Raw genomic sequence first — 19,921 nt, 5'->3', positions numbered from 1 at the left:
TTTTGTTTGATTTGGTGCCACCGCCCAGCAAGACTTGTAAATTTTTATAATTGGTCAGTATGGCTTTTTGAAATACTCATTCCAACATATTTATAGTTGAGTAGCTGCTATGTTTCAGATAGTGTACAAGGTACAAAATGGAACTCGGGATAGCAAAACGCAAACATGCTCATGCCATTTTATAGGCTGGCATTGTGTGTGTATGTAGCCTACTTCCACCTTTAGCATGTTTAAAGAACACAACAGGGAAACTGAGTCGGTTCTGTATGCCACAGAGAATGGTTTTCATTCTGCTTATGACAATCATTGCAACATCTTTAGGTTAACTGGTTTTGTTATACTTATCTGTTCTTAAGCACTTCATTTCTTCGTTACCCAAGTCAAATGGTTAGTTACCAGTACTTATCTTTAAGTAAACACTTGATCAATACTTTTGAAGTTCAGCATTTTAAGGAATTGCATTATAACCACTTATGAGAAGTGCAAATATGCCATCTAGTTTCTATGTATGGAAAAGAATGCAGTCTTCATTTTATATTCACGTCTCGTCTTATATGTAATTAATTTAACCTAAAATTATTCATTTCTTTCAGGCCCAAAGGCATTTTTTTTTTAATTATGTTCAGGTTTATGGAGTAGACAAAACTTTATACCCAAGGTCATCCTTGTGACCTTTTCAGGGGCCAGGAGCTGTTTCTGCCTCCCAGCAGGTGGCAGCAGACGAGTACCCAGAGAGGTGTGGGAACTTTTCCTGGTTTTCCTGTCCTGGTTAACACCTTGGCTGTGGCAGGCTGACCATTCTTAGTAAGAAGAGCAAAAAGAATTCATATGCTGCCCACCTGGGAATTTGTATCTGCTCGCTACCTGCTTGGGGAGATATATTTAAATTATACAACGGAATTTTATTGCGCAGTTATGTTAGCATTCTTTCCCAATTTATTCTTTTTCTTTCAACTTTATTATGGCATTTTGTGTGGAATTTTTGCATCTGTATTTATGAATGAGGCTAATATTATCATTATGTTTCTTGTCTAAGCTCATATGAGATTGACAAGGGTTATACTATGCAAGCCACCCTGTTGGAACAACACCAATGTTCCCATTCTATGGCCAAGGATAAACACATTCTCCATAACTGTTATCCATCATCTTTATCTCAGAATTTATACAGTTTAGCTGAAGTATTCTTCTAGACAGATATATTGTTTTTTTAAAAACCTTTAATAGAAAAACATTGAGAAAAAATTAAAACATCCAAGACACGGCCAGATAACTGTGGGGTATGGGACAAGTTAATTGCAACCTGTTTTTGTACACCGCAAAATTCTAGTGAAACTAGCAGAAGATTAAGGATAAAGAGACAAATTAGTCATATCTGGAGGAATCGAACACTGTCTACAGACATGAGACAAGACCCTTCAGGTGACTCAGTGCCAGGGCATGCTGGTAATGCCTGGGGCCATGTTTGGTCGTCACAGTCAGGGCACTGTTATTAAGGGACTGGGTGAAGCCAGGGCAGCGGCTAAGCATTCTGCCATGCACACAGCTGTCTCCCTCAACTTTGCTGACCTCCAATGCTTGAAAAGTCCTAGTTACAACTGTAAGAGAAGAATATTACAAAGTAATTTAGATCAATAAAACCAGATAATGAATAAATTCATTTAAAAAACTACAATGGTATGTTATTTGTGTTTTAAGAAATAAAGCTTGCCTGAAGATCAGAAAGCAAAGTAGCCATACTAGTCAGCCATACAGGCCGGGGAGTGCTGACACCTTTAATCCCAAGACTCAGGAGACAGAGGCAGATAGATCAAGGCTACCCTGGGATACCCAAGATTGAATCTGTCTAAAAGAGAAACAGCTCACATAAAGGCCATCCCAGCCCTTGGGATCACACACCTTTAATCCCAGCACTAGGGAGGTAGAGACAGGAACAATATGGCTGAACAGAGAGAGGAGTATAAAGGGGAAGAAACAGAAGCTTAGTGGAGTGGGGAGTCTGAGGTTGGTGGAGAGCATTGCAGGATTGCTCCTTTGTTTGTCTAAGCTTTTGTAGAGGCAAGAGACAATGGCTGGCTGCTTTACTTTTCTGATCTTCAGGTTGAACCCCAATATCTGTCTCTAAGTTGTTATTCATGTTACATTTGGCACCCAACTTTTGGGATATGAATTCACCAAAAGCCTGTGGCTTTTCCGTTCTCAGGATATGCTGGAGCTACACGCTGCCGGAGTCACCACCTTACTTACTGGGTTTTCCTTTTTCTCTCCTGGAGGTCACTCACTGCACCTCTTTCTCTAGCTGCTGCTAAACAAGGTAGCTACCCTGAAACCCAATCAAGTTCTTCCTGTCCTCTGCTGCAACAATAAGCATCACACCTTCATCAGCATCAGCAGCAGATCTGGTAAGACAATTAGAAGTTTTAAAGGGAGGGATTGTTTTAAATGAGAGTTTTCCCCACATTTAAAAATGGGAAACACCATTACATTTGGAGGGCCTTGTGTCTCTGTGTGTTAATATGCTGAACAGTTTTAAGATGGGGTGAATAAATGAGAGGATGGCTAATGTAGGTGAGGTTTATGTAATGTCAGCTGTAAACATTATCAGCATTATCATCTTTGTCTTATCACTATAAAAAAAGCTGGTTAATTTAAGATACAGGCCTTGGAAACACTCAATAAAACATCATAGAGATATTCAAATCCAGACAGAGGAATTTAATAGAGAGCCAATTTCAGCACTGCACTGTAAGAATAAAGAGGAACAGACTAAGGTTTTCAAACAACCAACCTTAGTGTATCCAGTAACCTTACAGGAATTGCCAATGAGAGAATAAGAACAAAATGGACTCCTGTGCCAATGTTAGATTTAAGGAGAGCCAAGGAAGCCATGGTCTCATGTGCCATGCATTCACATTTTGTGAAGCAAATGTTAAACCCATGGTCAGTTTGTAATAGAATTTTCCCTAAAGACTGGATAGATTGGTTAAAGGTGTTTAAGAGCCTGATCCACAATTACAATGGAGTACCTGGTTCAGAGAAGAGGCTAAGACTATTGAACAATGGAGTAAAGCTAGAGATATGGAAATCTCCCAAGATCAAACACTTGCCTAGGCCAGCTGAAGTCCAGTCAGGTACTCAGGGAGAGAGAGTCAGAGAGACTAACAATCCAGCAACAATGAACCCAGTATTTATTTACTTATTTCCTTCCTTCCTTCCTTCCTTCCTTCCTTCCTTTATTTCGTTTTTGGTTTTTCAAGACAAAGTTTCTCTGCAGCTTTGGAGCCAGTCCTGGAACTAGATCTTTTAGACCATGCTAGCCTCAAACTCACAGAGATCTGCCTGCTTCTGCCTCCCAAGTGCTGGGATTGAAGGTGTGCGCCACCACCGCCCGGCCCAATCTGTATTTCCAACACCTGATGAAAACAGCTGTGGAATAGAAATCAGGAACTTTATTGCATAACGATGTCTGTGACTGACCAGCAGCCACCAAATGCTTATTCACCAATAGATTGTCCTAGGACCGGCAATAAAATGAGGCTGTCTGCCCATACAACTTCTGTTGAGCTTTGTTCTAGGTTCTACCATGTCTTCCAAAGACAAAAGATTAGAAAGGAAGGCAGTTAAACTACTCACAGCTCAATGCTGACAAGTCTGAGCTACTTGTCCCTGTAGGCTGTATGTACAGGGAGTCTCTTAATTCTGCTGAAATTAATGCTAGGTCACAGGGTAGACAATGTGTGTTTCTACATGTCAGCAAGTAGCAATTGGGACATGAAAATTTTAAACAGTAGCATAAATACTTTTAAATGCATATAACGAAGGCAGGGGCTGTATTCTGAAACTACAAAGCTGGTGAAATGAAACTTTCAAATAAACGAAGTAATGGCCACACTGCAGATTGTTGGCCTCGGAGGTTCAGACTGACACTGAGGTCGTGGCCTCCTCTGCCAGACAACACATATGGGAAATGAGTGTGGGATTTTTAGTGCCAGTTTCTAGCCAGGTTCACCAACCTGGGTCTGCCCAGAGCCAGGACCAGTCTGTGAACACTGGAGCTGACTGTTTAACCTCTTATATTGTCCCAGAAGTAGAATTATAGCATATTTAAAGCCACAAAATTGTCCTTTCTTGCATTCCTCCCCACTAATGGCTGCAGCTGATGAAACAGAATGCTTCTTTCACTGAATGTAGTGTGTTGGCAGAATGTAGACTTCACGTGCCTGATGGCAGAACAGAAATTCATGCAACTACCGTTTACAAACTCTGGTTCTGGTTGCCAGGGTGTCTCATGGTGTTCAGAGAGAGATGATTTTGAGGAGGAAGCCCCTAGGATTTCCTCTGCTGACTAAATCTCTGTCACCCCGTTATTCCAACAAAATGCTTAAAATTCATTCTTAAGGAAAAATTGCAACATCCAGCTTTGGGCTAACTGAATCTCTTCCAAGGATTTATGAAGATACAAGTTTTGTTTGAATAGATCTGAAGGAAGATTTGGAATTATAAATAACTCTTAAAGTTAATAGTGCTTTTTGACTCTTGAAAGGTTCTAAGTTATTCCTTTCTGCTTATTGCTTGATTTAGCAAGATTACTTTTCGAATTTCATTTTAAAAATACTAATTGTGTGTGTGCATACACACATGCACCTAGAACCTTCGGAAGTCAGAAGAGGGCCTCGGATCCTATGGAACTAGATTTACAGACAGCCGTGAGCTCCTACATGGGTGCTGGGAACTGAAGCAGGACCTCTGGAAGAGCAGCCAGCACTTTTAACCATCTCTCCAGCTCTAACGTTGACTTGGAATAGTGTTCTGAAGATATCCCCATGTTTCCTTCCCTCCTAGGAAAGCAATTTTGAGCTGTTCCTTCCGTTTCTGTTTGTACTGGTTTACGCTAACGTGTGCTCATTCTGAAGGCAATTCTATTTTGATGCAGTTTTCTACAGTCTCTGGGGAACGCTTTCTTTTCTGAAATTCTTCCCATTGTGAGTCTGGCCTTGAAGGGGAGACTAAGTGTGATGGACTTGTCCACACCTTCCCAACTGAGGACTGAGTTACGGGATGGCCACTAAGCTCGCTGTGCCCTGTGATCAGCAGATCCTGCTCCTCCCAGTATCCTGGAAAAGTAGATGCTACTAGAGTCCACATTTTATATCAGGAAGCTGCCGTCCATCGAGGTCAAGCATTGAACCCAGAGTGTGTGATCATTACCAAGACCAGGCTCAGGTCGACTCCATTATCCCATACTTGATGTTTATGACCTCGGATCTGGCGATGGGTTTACTAAAGTATAACAATGCTCTTTTGATCCCCTAATCAATGCAGTTTCAACACAATCTTTCTAGGAGGTGTCATGGACTAGCGTGGCACCCGATTAGCAAATCTTCCACTGTTGCTCAAAATTCCCAATGATGGTGCCAGAGAAATCATCCCTATGCAGTTACCGATACTAGGATCAGACCTAACTAGGCCAATAGCGTGTAATTAAAGGTTTTAAAATATAATTTTAAAAAGAGGATCAACAAAAGATGATAGGCTAAGGTATGTTTTTTAAATGTAAGGAGTGAAAAGATTGCAGCTGTAAAAGGTTTAGTGACTCACAGAAGTTAAAAATAAAGAGGTAAGAGATGAACCGTTGTATTCAGAAGGTACGTGGGACAGAGGTCAGACTTTCCGCAGGAAGGAAGTGAATTCAATGACAGCAGGTGACTTTAAAAACACAGTGAGACCAGCTGGGTAGTGATGAAGTGCAGAGCAGTAAGATTCCAGAGCGAGCAAAGGGCACACTGGTGGCTGGACTCGAGAGAGCCCTGCCGCAGCCGCTGCTGCTTCCCTTTCCTACCAGGAAAAGCGTTATATATCTTTTCCTGCAAAATTCAAAGTAAAGCCTCTTGTGGAAGAGACCAACGGTGCATTTTCAGGACAGACCATTGAAACAAATTTTTGCACATTTCGTTATTACAATGTAGCAATATAATTTAATTACTATTTTGGATCAGCAGAATCAGCATCACCTCAGCTTGCCGACACGCATATTCCTGGATTCGACCCCCAACTACTGAATCAGAAACGCAGGGTCACATATGGAATATGTTCTCCCCAAAGTTCAAGATCCACTGGATATTAACAAAACAAAAAACATTCACGGAAGCTCTGGTGACATAAAATCATTGGAAATGACGGTCCAGCATTAGAGCAATAACGAGTGAGTGACAGGATGCCATCAGGCATTTAGACGCGATCCTGTGACTCCTTTCTGACAGCAGGAAATGGGAAATGGCTGTGACCTAACAGTGGCAAGACTGCACACAATTATTCTTCAGGCTGGGGGATGACCTGCTAGGAAAGCCCTCACTGTGCCAGCATGCAGACCTGAGTTTGGAGCCCCAGCACCCACAGAGAAGCCAGGCCCAGGGCTGCAGAGATCGCTCAGTAGTTAAGAGATGCACTTGTTGCACTTGCAGAAGACCTGGATTCGATTCCCAACACCCACACCGTGGCTCGCAAATATAACTCCAGCTTCACAGGAGCTGATGTTCTCTTCTGACCTCTGTGGGCACTGGGTAGACACACACACACACACACACACACACAGAGAGAGAGAGAGAGAGAGAGAGAGAGAGAGAGAGAGAGAGAGAGAGGAGAGAGAGAGAGAACACATACATAAAATACAATGAATAATAATAACTTTTAAGAAGCCAGGCAGATTGCCCCATAGCCACACGGATGAATATCTCGAATATCACCATAGAACCGTCATCTGGCGATGGATGGAGATAGAAGCAGAGACCCTCATCAGAGCACTGGACTCAGCTCCCAAGGTCCAGATGAAGAGCAGAAGAAGGGAGAAGATGAGCAAGGAAGTTAGGACCACGAGAGGTTGGTTCACCCACTGAGACAGTGTGCCTGATCTAATGGGAGCTCACCAAAGCCAGCTGGACTGGGACTGAACGAGCATGTGATCAAACTGGACTCTGAATGTGGCTGACAATGGGGGCTGACTGAGAAGCCAATGATAATGGCACTGGGATTTGTTTCTACTGTGTGTACTGGCTTTTTGGGATCCTAGTCTGAATGGAGGGGGGAGGGCCTTGGACTTCCCACAAGGCAGGGTACCCTGCCCTCTCTTATGACTGGAGAGGGAGGAAGGAAGGTAAGTGGGGGAGCGGGAGGGAAATGGGAGGAGGGAGGAAGTGGAAATTTTGAATGATATTATTTACAAAGCAATAAAAATTAAAAAAAAAAAAGCCAGGCAGAGCCGCATGCATGTGCTGTATGTAGCTCCAGTGCTAAGGGCACAGAGACTGCTGGAATTCTCTTGCCAGCCAGTGTAGCTAAATAGGCCAGCTCGGTTCAGTGAAGAGACCCTGTTCCAAAAAACAAGGTGGAGTGCAGCAGAAGACATGTGATGTCGACCTCTGCACCTTCACACATGGACATACATCACATGTGTACCCACATCACATGCGCACGTGTGCGCACACAAAAAAGGTTGTGCTCACTTGAAGCATTTATAGAAAAATGCTAGAGGAAAACAAACAAAATTATTTACAGTGACTCTTGGGCCCTTAGGATTGTATGTGTAGTCCCTCTTGCTTAACTTTTAGATATCGTTTCCAGTTTTCTATAAGAATTGATTTTGCTCTTACATTAAAAAAAATCTTATTGACACAATAATTAAGAAAAGGAGAAAGAAAGGAAGTTAGAGTAGGAATGAGAGAGAGAGAGAGAGAGAGAGAGAGAGAGAGGAGAGAGAGAGAGAGAGAAATTTAAATGCCCCAGTTTGACCAAAAGAGAAGACTGCGAGATAACACATGACAGACTTCAGTCTGCCTCGTAGAGACAGGTTCCTCAGCCACTGTTGGAGAAGAGAATGTCTTCAGAGCACAGCTGCAGTAGTGCCCAGTCCAGAGACTCCCTGCTGCCCTGTGCTTGCCACACAGTCCCTAAAAACCAGCCGCTCGCCGCGCAACACGATCGTCCTCCTAGCACTAAGCAAAATGTTCCAAAGTGGCGTAAAATGTATAAACTGTTCAAAACAAGTTCCTTCCCCTCCATTGTCCCCCTTTGCCCTGAAAACCTCACACTTCCTTCCCCTGGACGGAGTGCTTGTTTGCACCTGTCTCCTGGTTTCTAAATCTGTTCTACGCCCAAAGAAAAAATGTTTTTACTTTTATTCCAACTCAGTTTATGATTTCTTTGTAAATGAGGGAAAATAACAAACTCTCCAAAGTCCCATTTAGACATGACATTATTACCCCCCCCATACACACATCCCTTGAAATGTTGCTAGAAAAAATAATGACACAAGTGACAGCCCAAAGAATTGCAAACAAACAGTCATCAATCCTTCCTGGAGGGGCACAGCTCAGGGAACCACTCAGTTTGTGTTCAGCACTGAAAGGGATCAAGGGAGTAAAACTTCAAGAGTGAGGGAGATGTCTCGCTGTGGCACTACTCTTCCAAGGACATTAGTCACTGAAATGTTAAGTGTGCTAAAGGGATATTAGGGGAGACATCTTTACATTTAGATATGCTTCAATAAATTACTCCTAGGACAGATTATTTTTAAGTTACATTTGTGTGTGTGCATGCACGTGTATATACACACACACATACACCACACACACACACACACACACACACAAGTCCGCACTTTTCACGTGAAAGTCAGGTGATAACTTGTGGGAGTTGGTTCTCTCCTTTCCCCAGGTGGGTAATGGGGCTCAAGTTTGGGTTGTCAAGTTTGGTGGCAAGAGCCTTGACCTGTCAAACCACCCCACTGTCCCTTCTCAGAAGAGTTCTTATTTTACAGTTTTATTATTTGAATTATTTGAATTGATTACCTGGCTAATAAATGAGGCAAAACCAAACATATTAGAGTTTTGTTTTTTGTTTTAGTTTTTCAAGACAATGGTTCTCTGTGTAATAGCTCTGTCCTGGAACTTGTTTTCTAGACCAGGCTGGCCTTGAACTCACAGAGATCCACCTGCCTGTGCCTCCTGAGTGCAGGAATCAAAGGTGTGAACCACCACTGTGCAGCCAAATTAGAGTTTTGAAATTTAACACCTACATTCCTGCCAGTCTATCTATACTTATACCATGAATGTTATGACTATTCCTTTTTGATCAAGTAGAACTGATACTACATCAGGGCATTAAAATACTCATAGAATAAGGGCCAGTGAACAGCTCAACAGGGGAAAGTGTCTACCTCTGAGCTTAGAGATCCAAGATCCATCCCTGTGACCCAGGAGATGGAAGAAAGCAGCTGACTCCTACAAGCTGTCCTCTGACAGCCCTATGCATGCCATTGATGCAGGATCTTCCTCTGCACCCTGTGAAGATGTGTCGCTGTGACTGATTTAATAAGGAGCTGAATGGCCAATAGTTAGGCAGGAAGAGATTAGGTGAGACTTCTAGGGACACAGAGGACTCTGGGAAGAAGAAAGGTGCAGATGCCAACAGACTCAGAGCAGGTTGGGCATGCCCTACTGAGAAGAGGTAACACTACAGAATGTAGATTAAAATCGTGTTTTAGTTAAGTTATAAAAACTAATTAGAAAAAAGCCTAAGTTAAGGACAAGCTTTCATAATTAGTAAGAAGTCATCCTGTCATTATTTGTGGGCTAGAGGACCCAAGAAGAAAACATACTACATATGGTACCCAATATGGGGTCTCAGACATCCAAACACAGGGCCTGAGAAAGCTAAGAAAAAATCTGGACAAGGAGCCAGATGTGGCTTCCTAGTCCTGCAGTCTCTCAGGAGGGCCAGTGCTCAGCAGTGTACAGAAGTAAAGCTCCGAGCTTTTGCCTGTGGGCTGCAGCCAGCTGCCAGCGCCATGTACCAGTGCCATCCGCTAAGCTGAACCATGCAGCCGCTGACATGGCAGTTTAAGATTTGTCTCACGCTGCCAGAGAATGGTGCAGGTGCCTCGTAAGGCCAGTAAAGCCAGATCCAAAGACAGAAAAGATCTAAAAAGGTGCAGTATGTTTAAAAATGTGCCTAGATGCTGAAGAAAGAAAAGGGGTATAGATAGCTACAGAAAAAAAGTAATGTTTACAAAATAATAAAGTCTTCAAAGAGGAAGTAAAGTAATATAAAAATAAGCTATGTAAAGCTGGAAAATAAACAGGGTGTCTAAGTCCTGTATGGTGCTTTGTTGACTTTGAATTTTTTAAATGCTAATGTACAAAACAATAGCTGCTGGCAAACATTGGATTATGTAAACTGCTAAATTAAATGAACCTATATATTTTCAGAATGTCTTAACTTCAAAATGGAAGTCAGAAAATACGTTGTGTTGTGTAGGAGAAGGAGCAGTGGGCTGCATCCCACTGCCTGGCTAGCTTAGCCCCAAAATAACTACACAGAAAACTATTAATTAAATTACTGCCTGGCCCATTAGTTCTAGCCTCTTATTGGCTAACTTTCACATCTTGATTAACCCATTTCTATTAATCTGTGTTCACCACGAGGTCATGGCTTACTGGCATGAGTCTAATCACCATCCGTCTTGGGCAGGAGAAGCATGGCATGTGCCACACTTCCCTTCTTCCCAGCATTCTGTTCTGTCTACTCTGCCCACCTAAGGGCTGCCCTATCAAAAGGCCAAGGCAGTTTTCTTTATTTAACCAATAAAAGCAACACATAGAAAGAAGACCCTCCTACACCAGGTTGGTGGAGAGATTATGCCTTTGTTTCCACAAGAAACAAAAAGTTAATGGTTCTTTTCAGAATTAATGAAGATCAGATTTGGTTGGGGGAAATCTCCTGAAAATCTTGGCTGCAGACATAAAGAAGTCAAAAAAGACTACAGGACAGTCACATAAATGTTGGCCTCTCTACTGTGGGAACAGTTCTGAGACTGGATGAGACTTGATAAATTTTGTTGGCTACAGAATCCTCATGACTTATTATCACATGCCATCCTTTCATATGGCGTGGGTAGAAGCTTGGTTATACAGTCCACATGGACTTATAAAGTTGATAAATGCCTTTTACCTGTTTAAACATAAAATAAAAATCATCTTTAACTGATTTGTGCATACCACATGTACCATATTTGTGTTACTACAGATATATATATTACTTTTAAAAGTTTATGTGCTTTCATTAAAAAAAAAGATACCAGTAAAGACAAGTAGCCTAGGTATCCAGTCTCTCAGACTGCCTGTTGTAGTTTCCTCAAAATTCTACATCCAGAACAACTTCAAAGCTGTGAGTTGAGATGGTCTAGCCTCATAGACTATCCAGCCACGACATCAGATAAGTGCTACACTTTCCTATCACACAGAGCCTAAACAAAAAATAATACAGCTCTCTCTCCCAAGACTTGATCATTATCCCAATTTTCTCAGGGTCCCCAAAAGTTGACACGAGGAAGTAATTTTAAGAATACAATGCCCACATTCCCGAGAACCGGGGTGACTGCTCATTTGGCGGGTTATGAGTGTTTGTCACTGTTTAGGGGGTTGGTTGTAAATTGTGACTGGTCATGTTAAGGGAGGAAACTGAGGAAGGGAGGTTGGATTCAAGGATCTCTTTCTGAGGAAAAAAAAATAGAGAATATGGAACGGATAGGATAATAGGGTAGATTATTGAATCTACATTAAACTAAAACACAACTATTAATGTCAAATAGTTTACATTGGTATGGATTTTTATATATTGATATGAATTTAAGGTTATTTTTGTTATACTGTATATAAGTTTCTGCTCTAGTTTAAGATATTGTATCTATGCGGCCCATTTAAAAACATAAAGTTTTAGTCCTTAAAAGCTATTTAGGGTAATGAAGAAAGTCAGGTCAGTAGTTAGCCATTTGTAACAATCAAATTTATAGTCATGTTAGGTATGTTTCCAACGTCAAACAGAGATATATTTTAAATAGCTACTTGGGTTTCAAACACTTTGAAGACCTAGAGATGCATACATCATTTAAAATGTTTTAATAACATAAGGCTTTTCATGAGAGTGAGATATGTCTGCTTCTGGCCGCACCAATTTACTTAAAAAAAAAAAAAAAAGAATGGGCCTCGAAGAACCTCCATGTGGAATTTGCCTTCTGTGTGGCAAAGCCAGCCATTGGGAAAAATCCGCCCTTGCCTCAACTGCTGCAGTGTGCTGTTCAAACTGGACAAGAGGGACCCAAAAGAAGGTGACTGCCAAACTTTGTCAGACAAGGTAGAACAGTCCCTCAAGATTCCTGTTTCACAGAAAAGTCTGTCAGATGTTCTCGGCCTCTAGGCCAAAGATGGATGCCCCAATTTTGCAGAGGAACCTTGGATGACTGTCCAGACAGTCAGTTGCTTCTGTCATTTCTACAGTTTTGGAAGTCGTTTGCTCTGAACTTCTTGTTTACTCAGGTTATATTATATCTTTCTCGGGTCTCTGATGGGGTTGAAGATGAGACAGATATAGTTACAGTTTTCCTTGTCACCAAATTCAAAAAAGAAACTCATAAAAGATATATAAAGTGTATAAAGTTGAGAGATATAAAGGCTTAAATTGTTTATCTAAAAGTGTTTTTGAGGGTCTAAAAGAATAGTTTTGGGTTGGTAATAAAAGTTAGGATAGAAGTGAATTAGATAAAAAAAAATGTATTAGCCAAGATAGAATAGATAATAGAGTAGTTTCTCTAAATTTACCAAATATCAATGAACTGGACATTGTGAATGTGATCCTTACTTGATAATTGTTCTTTTTGTATATGGTATTATGATATTAGAGTTAAAACCTTTTCTTTTTGATTTAAACAAAAAGGGGGAAATATTGTGTAATATTTCTTTTCATTGTGTGAAGATGTGCCACTGTGATTGGTTTAGGAAAGAAACAAATGGCCAATAGCTAGACAGGAAGAGCTTAGGCACAACTTTCGGGACACAAAGGACTCTGGGAAGAAGAAAGGTGGAGACACCTGTAGCAAGAATTCTAACTGGTCTTAATAAATAAAATCCAGAGTCAGATATTGGGGGTGAAAGTTGAAGGATCAGAGGAGCAGTGAAGCCAGCCACTAGAGACCTTTTCCCTCTACCAACGCTCAGACTGCATCTCACACTGCACCTAAGACTAAAACTGTCTCCATGAAACCTAAACTGCATTGAGCTCCTGTTTCCACATCCCTAGTGCTGGGATTAAAGGTGTGTGATCCCAAGTGCTGGGATCAACTTTGTGTGAGCTATGTTTCTCTTCTAGACAGATTCAATCTCGTGTAGCCCAGGGTGGTCTTGAACTAACAGAGATCCCTCTGCCTCTGTCTCCTGAATCCTGGGATTGTAAGTGTGTGCCACCACTCTCTAGCCTCTAGTGGCTTAGCTCTGCACTCTGATGTAAGCTTTATTTGTTACAATACAAACAAAATATCACTAGAGAGGCCAGTAGACTCGGAACAGGTTGGACATGCCCTACTGAGGATAGGTAACTGAGCCACATTGCAGAATGTAGATTAAAATCACAAGTGAATTAAGTTAAAAGAACTAGTTAGAAAAAAGTCTAAGCTAAGAACAAGCTTCCATAATTAATAAGAAGTCTCCATGTCATTATTTGTAGGCTGGTAGTCCTGATGAGAAAGCATACTACATGCTATGACACACACACACACACACAAACACACACACACACTACATACTAAACTTAAAAACTTAGCAAATATTTTAAAATGTTCCCAACAGACCACATTTCTATTTTCTAATAAAACAAGATAAAAATTAATACAAAATAATTAAATGGGGTGGTGATTGTGAACCAATCATTTGGAAATGAGTTATTCCATGTCTTAGAACAACAGCAACAAAAAAATCACAAGTGTATTGTAGATCTTGTGGGAGTAAAAGATGTGAACTAATAAATCTGAAGGAATGTGCACAGATGAACCAAAATTCAAATCATTCATTTAAGTATTTCTATTGTATGAAAAAGTAATTGAATAAAATATTCAACTCAAAAATTAGAAAAATAACTTCCTCCTATAAAATTACAGAAAAGAGGAGTTTGCTTCGGGCCGTGGCAGGGTCCCGGTGAGGAGGAGCTTGGGCGTTCCCCGACCCCATAGACGCCCAGGTAGCCCTGCAGTGCTGGCTACCCCCTCCCGCCTGCCATCCCAGCTCCCATCCAGATCCTTCATCGGGCGAAGGACAGTGATACAGACGGAGACCCACATTGGAGCACCGGACTGAGCCCCCCAAGGTCCAAATGAGGAGCAGAAGGAAAGAGAACGTGAGCAAGGAAGGCAAGATCAGAGAGAACCTTCATCCGAGGATGGATGGCGATACAGACGGAGACCCACATTGGAGCGCCGGACTGAGCCCCCCAAGGTCCAAATGAGGAGCAGAAGGAGGAAGAACATGAAAAAGGAAATCAGGACTGCGAGGGATGCGATCACCCACTGATACAAGGGGACGAACCTAATGAGAGTTTACCAAGGCCAGTTGGACTGGGACTGAACGAGGACGTGATCTAACCAGATTCTCGGAATTTGGCCAGATTCTCTGAATGTGGCTGGCCCGAAGTCTTTCTGAAAAGCCATTGACTATGACACTGGGACTTGTTTCCTCTGCATATACTGGATTTTGGGGATCCAGTCTGTTTGGATACTCACCTTCCTGGACCTGGAGAGAGGGGGGAGGAACTTGAACTTCCCACAGGGCAGGAAAACCTGACTGCCCTAAGGGACGAAGAGGGAGGAGGAGAGGGAGTGGGGGGAGTGGGAGGGTGTTGGGAAGAGGGGCGTAAATGGAAACTTTTATAATTTAATAAAATTACTTTAAAAAAAATTACAGAAAAGAAATAATCTCCCTCTGCCAAGTTATGAGAAACGTAAATATAGAAGTTGTTAAGTCCAGATATGGCGGTACATCCTAGTCTCCATGCGAGGTTTACGGCATGCCTGGTATAAGTAGCATGCTGTCTCAGAAGAACAACAATGAAAACAGGCAACATGGAATAAAAGCCATTGGTTAAGATGTAGACTTAAGGGTTTTGCCTTTGTAGAAAAGATAACATTAAAGCACCATGTAAGAAGCATGCATACCCTCATACTAACACCAAGGTATTTGAAATATCCTCAAATTCTTCTAGATATTTGAAGACTGAGAAAGGGGACAGAACTTGTACGGTATTATTATTATTATTATTATTATTAATAATATTATTATTATTATTATAAAGGAGATTGCCATTCTAACAATATGGCAGACTGGCTATGTTTTTCAGACCACCCATTTTCAAGGCGAGGAGTGGAGGGGACACAGCTTATAATGATGGGCAGCTAACATCAAACAAATTCTTTAAAGCAATAAGGACCCAGTGAGACAGTAAGGAGTTCCAACAAAGCCTATGTGGAGAATGAATGCCAGAGGTAAATTGCTGTTGTTCTGGGAACGTTTGCTAAACCAGGTAAACCCTGGCTTTAGTCCTTGGGAAGGATCAACAACAGAAATTATAGCCGAGGGCTAAGCCAAGGTAAAGATCCAAAAGGCCACTTTTCTCCCACTGAGCCAAGTTTATGAGGGTGACTTGTTCAGGGCAAGGTTAAGCTGGGAGTGGCCCTGGCTTGCGTCCATGGCACAGTTGCCTCAGTTCCAGAGAAAGCAGCCCTGGGAGGTAAAAACCAACTTGGAGAAATTGTTTCCCTAGGAATGTTTCAGGAGCTCACATGCATGCAGCACTAAGGTGGTCTGAGATACCTTAAACCTTACCCTAAGCCTGAGTTTGAGGGCTTTCTCAATTGATGGAGTGTTTTTGCACCAGGCAGAAGAGCCATGTCGGCTTTGGCCCTTAGGGAGTTTCGGAAATAACTTGCCAAGGGAAACCCAAAAGCAACAGATAAAAGTAAGTCAACCACAGCAGAACAAGTCATGGAGGAAAAGAACCAGAATAGCAAAGAGCAAAACCAAATCTTAAAAACAGAAACCTTGAGATATGAAACTATTTCAATGACTGATAACAAGTTTGTGTGCTGTAACAATAAGAAGGAAACTGCGGGAACCAGGAAGCCATGGAAGGCAAACGAACATGGCTGTAAGAACTAAACAAAACTTCTTGAGATGCAAAACAATGAAAATCCAAGCCTCAGATTTACTGACATCCAGGAAACATCTGAAAAGAAAATTACAGCGCTCGAATACAGACAAGGAGAAAGTATTTAGAACACAGAGACACGAACAGGTAAATACAAACAAGAATTTATGTAATGTGGAACTTATAAGAAGGGCTATCTTACATCTACTCAGAGTTCCAGTCAAAAGGAAAGAGATAAGTCTCAGACAAAGATAATGGACCGAGAGAATTTTCCAAACTTAGTGAAAAGCACCCAAAAGAAATGGTCCAGATGCTCCAGGGATTGATCTAAGGGGCAAGGGAAGGAAGATAAAATAAACGTACAGACACCCAGGAACATTGGAATTGAGGTCGACAGGGCTCTGGGAAAGGGGCCTTACAGCCCCGGGGAAGCACCGCACGCTTATTATATATGGCTGAACCAGGAGGCAGGCTTGGCACTTCCCACAGACTGGAAATAATGGTTTACCAGTCTGAATGATGGCTTCTCAACCCGTTCTACCAGAGGACACAAAGTAGAATGTAAGAGGTAAAAAAAAAACACACTCTTAATTCCAGCACTCAGGAGGCAGGGACAGGTGGATCTCTGTGAGTTCGAGGCCAGTCTGGTCTACGGAGTGAGTTCCAGGTTAGCCAAAGCTACACAGAGATGTTGTGAAGAGGAATGATCAAACCAAAGCTTGGGACTTTGAAAGAGCTGATCCGTTCACATGTGTCTGGTGAGTCGTAACAGAAACAAAAAGATACAGCCCAAGTTATCAGCGTGAAGTGGAAACAAAAAGATACAGCCCAAGTTATCAGCGTGAAGTGTTAGAATATGCGAGGAATGTGGCTTGTCTAGCACCACTGGGTTCAATCTCTGCAAAAACATTAATAAAAACTGGAATATGAAGATTAGAGAAGATACTATGACAAGTTTTATTTTTGTTGGGATTTTTAATTGAAATGGGTGAAGGCCAAGACAAGACACACAACTAATGGGACAGAAACTTTGACTAAGCCATAACCACTTAAAAAAACTGATTAAAAGCCATAAATATTCCCATCAAAAAAATAACATATTTGATTCCGGATGAGATTTTTCACCATTAAATCCACTAAAGAAAGGGGGAAAAAAATCTGTTTTACATGAACACTCCCAGAAAATAATAAATTTATTCATAAACCCTAATTAAATACAAATACATCTGTTGTGATCCAGCTGCCCTCACTCCGAGCCCTGACTAACAGCGGAACTTCCTTGTGGTCTGTAATTGACAAGGATGTTTGTCTTCTTTCTGGCAGGTGGGTCTCCACAGAAGGAGTAGAGGTGTAAAAGGTGGCTGGGCAAAATAAAGGTTGCTGTTCTTCCACCTGAGAAGAAGCCTCCGTGTCTCAATCCCGGCACCCCCTGCCAGTCTTGGCTATCCAGGCTGCACTGGCTGCAGCATACATCAATATGTATTTAAAAATACACATATATACAAATGTATATATGCATATAAAAATACAGTAATTCAAGACCAATTGAGGGTTTCTAAGAATGAATAGTTCAGTTTAAAAAATATAGTAAATTTAAATTCACACTAGTAAGTAACACTAAATGCCAACACAAAACTTACAGTTTGTTCTAGAGATGCAATGAGATTTTGATGTTGACTCAGCTTTAAGAGGAGTAATTTTGATGATGTTAGGATAGTGTTGTGTTTCTTGCTCACAGAGTTTACGTAAGCAAGAGTGAGTGACAGCTGGACATGGTGCTATGCCCCTGTAGCTCAAGGTGCTTGTGGTGCTGAGACAGGAGAATTGCCTGAATGCAGAAGTCAGAGGCCATCCTGCACATCGTAGTAAGTTGTTATCTGTAAATGGGCAAATATTTTATAAAATAGTAAAAAACTGTAGTTAATATCTTCCTTCCATCTTACCCCCCCCCCCCCCCGCGCCGCAAACCTACCGGTAAACATTGCACACTGGTCTGTACCTCCTGTTTCTGATGCCTTTCTTTTCAGATAATCAAGCAGTCAGATGGTTTTCTCAATCATATAGTTTAATGTTCTGTATTTATAAATTCATTTAATATATTAAAGGCATAAACGTTAAACTGGAGGTTCAAACTTCTTATGTCTTTTTAACAAAAGTTTTTAGTGTGTATGGTGTGCACATGTGTGGCTACAGCAATGCATGGAGGTCAAAGGGTAACTGTCGAGTCAGGCATCTTCTGTGTGTCCTAGGGACTCAGCTCGGGTTATCAGGTTTGCATGGCAAGACCTGCACCTGCTGTGCCATCTTGCTGCCTCTGCTTTTGTTTCGTGTTGGTATTATTGTTTAACAAGAAGTTTTCTTTTGGAACTATTGGAATGAGTATGGGAAGTTTTCAGACCCCCAGAACCCTCTTTGGAGATGGGGTTAATCAACTGTGACTGCTCTTAATTAAGTCAGACGAAGATTTGTACATCCCTCCCTAGACCATTTATCCTGCGATTCCAGCGAGGTGATTGCATTATTATCAACCACAAATGTGTGAATAGTCTCCTGGTGCTCTCCGGCATGCATCTCTCAGTGACCAGATTCCAGTACCTAAGTAAGGCCTAAGTAAGAACAGGTAGCAGATTTTAAGTCTGAACAGATTGCGGGGTGTGTGTGTGTGTGTGTGTGTGTGTGTGTGTATGTGTGTGTGACCAGAGATTGAACCCAGGCCTCACACCTGGTAAGCACGTGCTCTACCACCTACCACTGCTATGTGTCTAGGCCCCTGACAAACCTTATGTAGGATGTTTACTCAGGAGGTCAAGCACAAAGCAAACTAATAAGCATCAATAATATTCCTTTAGAACAACAAAATCTGTTAGAAAGCACAATAAAGTATGCCTGGTTCACAGGCCAAGAAAAACTGATGAGGATGGTGGTACCACAAGTCGTGGGAAAGGAGGTATCACTTAATGAGCAGTCCAGGAAGATCAGCTCCCTGGGTGGGCAAGCCACAGTCCGGGTACTTTTGGAGCTGGGCTGTTGTCACTGTACCTCCCTTTGGAGAGCCTTGACAAACATAACAAAGAGATCAATCAATCTAGGGCAGAATGGAGTCTTTCTATAACATGTGACCCCTAGACTGACTTCTGTTTTTACTTATTTAGAAGTAGAAAGGGAACGCACAACAAGGTCAGCTGGAACTATCTCCCAGCTTCCCGTTTTAGTTGAGTAGACGAAGAACACTCTTATTTATATGAGCAAAAAGTTCACCCTGGGACTCTGCAAGAGTGAGGGTGTTTCTAAGGCTGTTCAATTCATTATCTTGTTGTTGTGACCAAGTCCTGACATGACAGTACTACAACTCAAGAGAAAAATGTTTTGTTTTTGCTCACAGTTCCTCATGGAGGGGTGACATGGTGGTAGATGTCTATGGTGGCTGAGTGTGGAATCAGAGTGGATGGAAAGCAGAGCTGGGGTGCTAACCCTCAAAACCCTCTCCACGTGACCATCTTCTTCCAGCAAACTCCACCTCCTAAGGTTTTCACAACATTCAGAAATAGCACCACCAGACGGGGACCAGGTGGTGGTCGTACAAGTCTATGAGGGAGGGACATTCCTCATTCTAACAACAGTCACCTAAGCAAGGCTAAAACCCCCACAATCTCTTTCACAGCAGTAATGCTGCCTAACAAAATTGACATAGATTCACACAGCAAGAATATACTTATGGGATGTATGTAGTCACCACACAGGCATATTAATCTGTGTACGTATAAAACAAGAAAGTTACAAGTATTAGCTTGGACCGCTCTTCACCTGTCTAGTGTGATTTGGAGCAGCAAGCAGAAGAAAGGCCTTAAGTACACTTTTTTTAGGGGAGGATATGCACTTGTAGACATGAAGAACTGTATTT

The sequence above is a fragment of the Myodes glareolus genome, chromosome 22 (genome assembly GCF_982192425.1).
Source record: "Myodes glareolus chromosome 22, mMyoGla1.1, whole genome shotgun sequence".
Taxonomy (NCBI): domain Eukaryota; kingdom Metazoa; phylum Chordata; class Mammalia; order Rodentia; family Cricetidae; genus Myodes; species Myodes glareolus.
The sequence above is the reverse complement of the archived record's forward strand: the minus strand, read 5'-3'. Positions refer to the sequence as shown.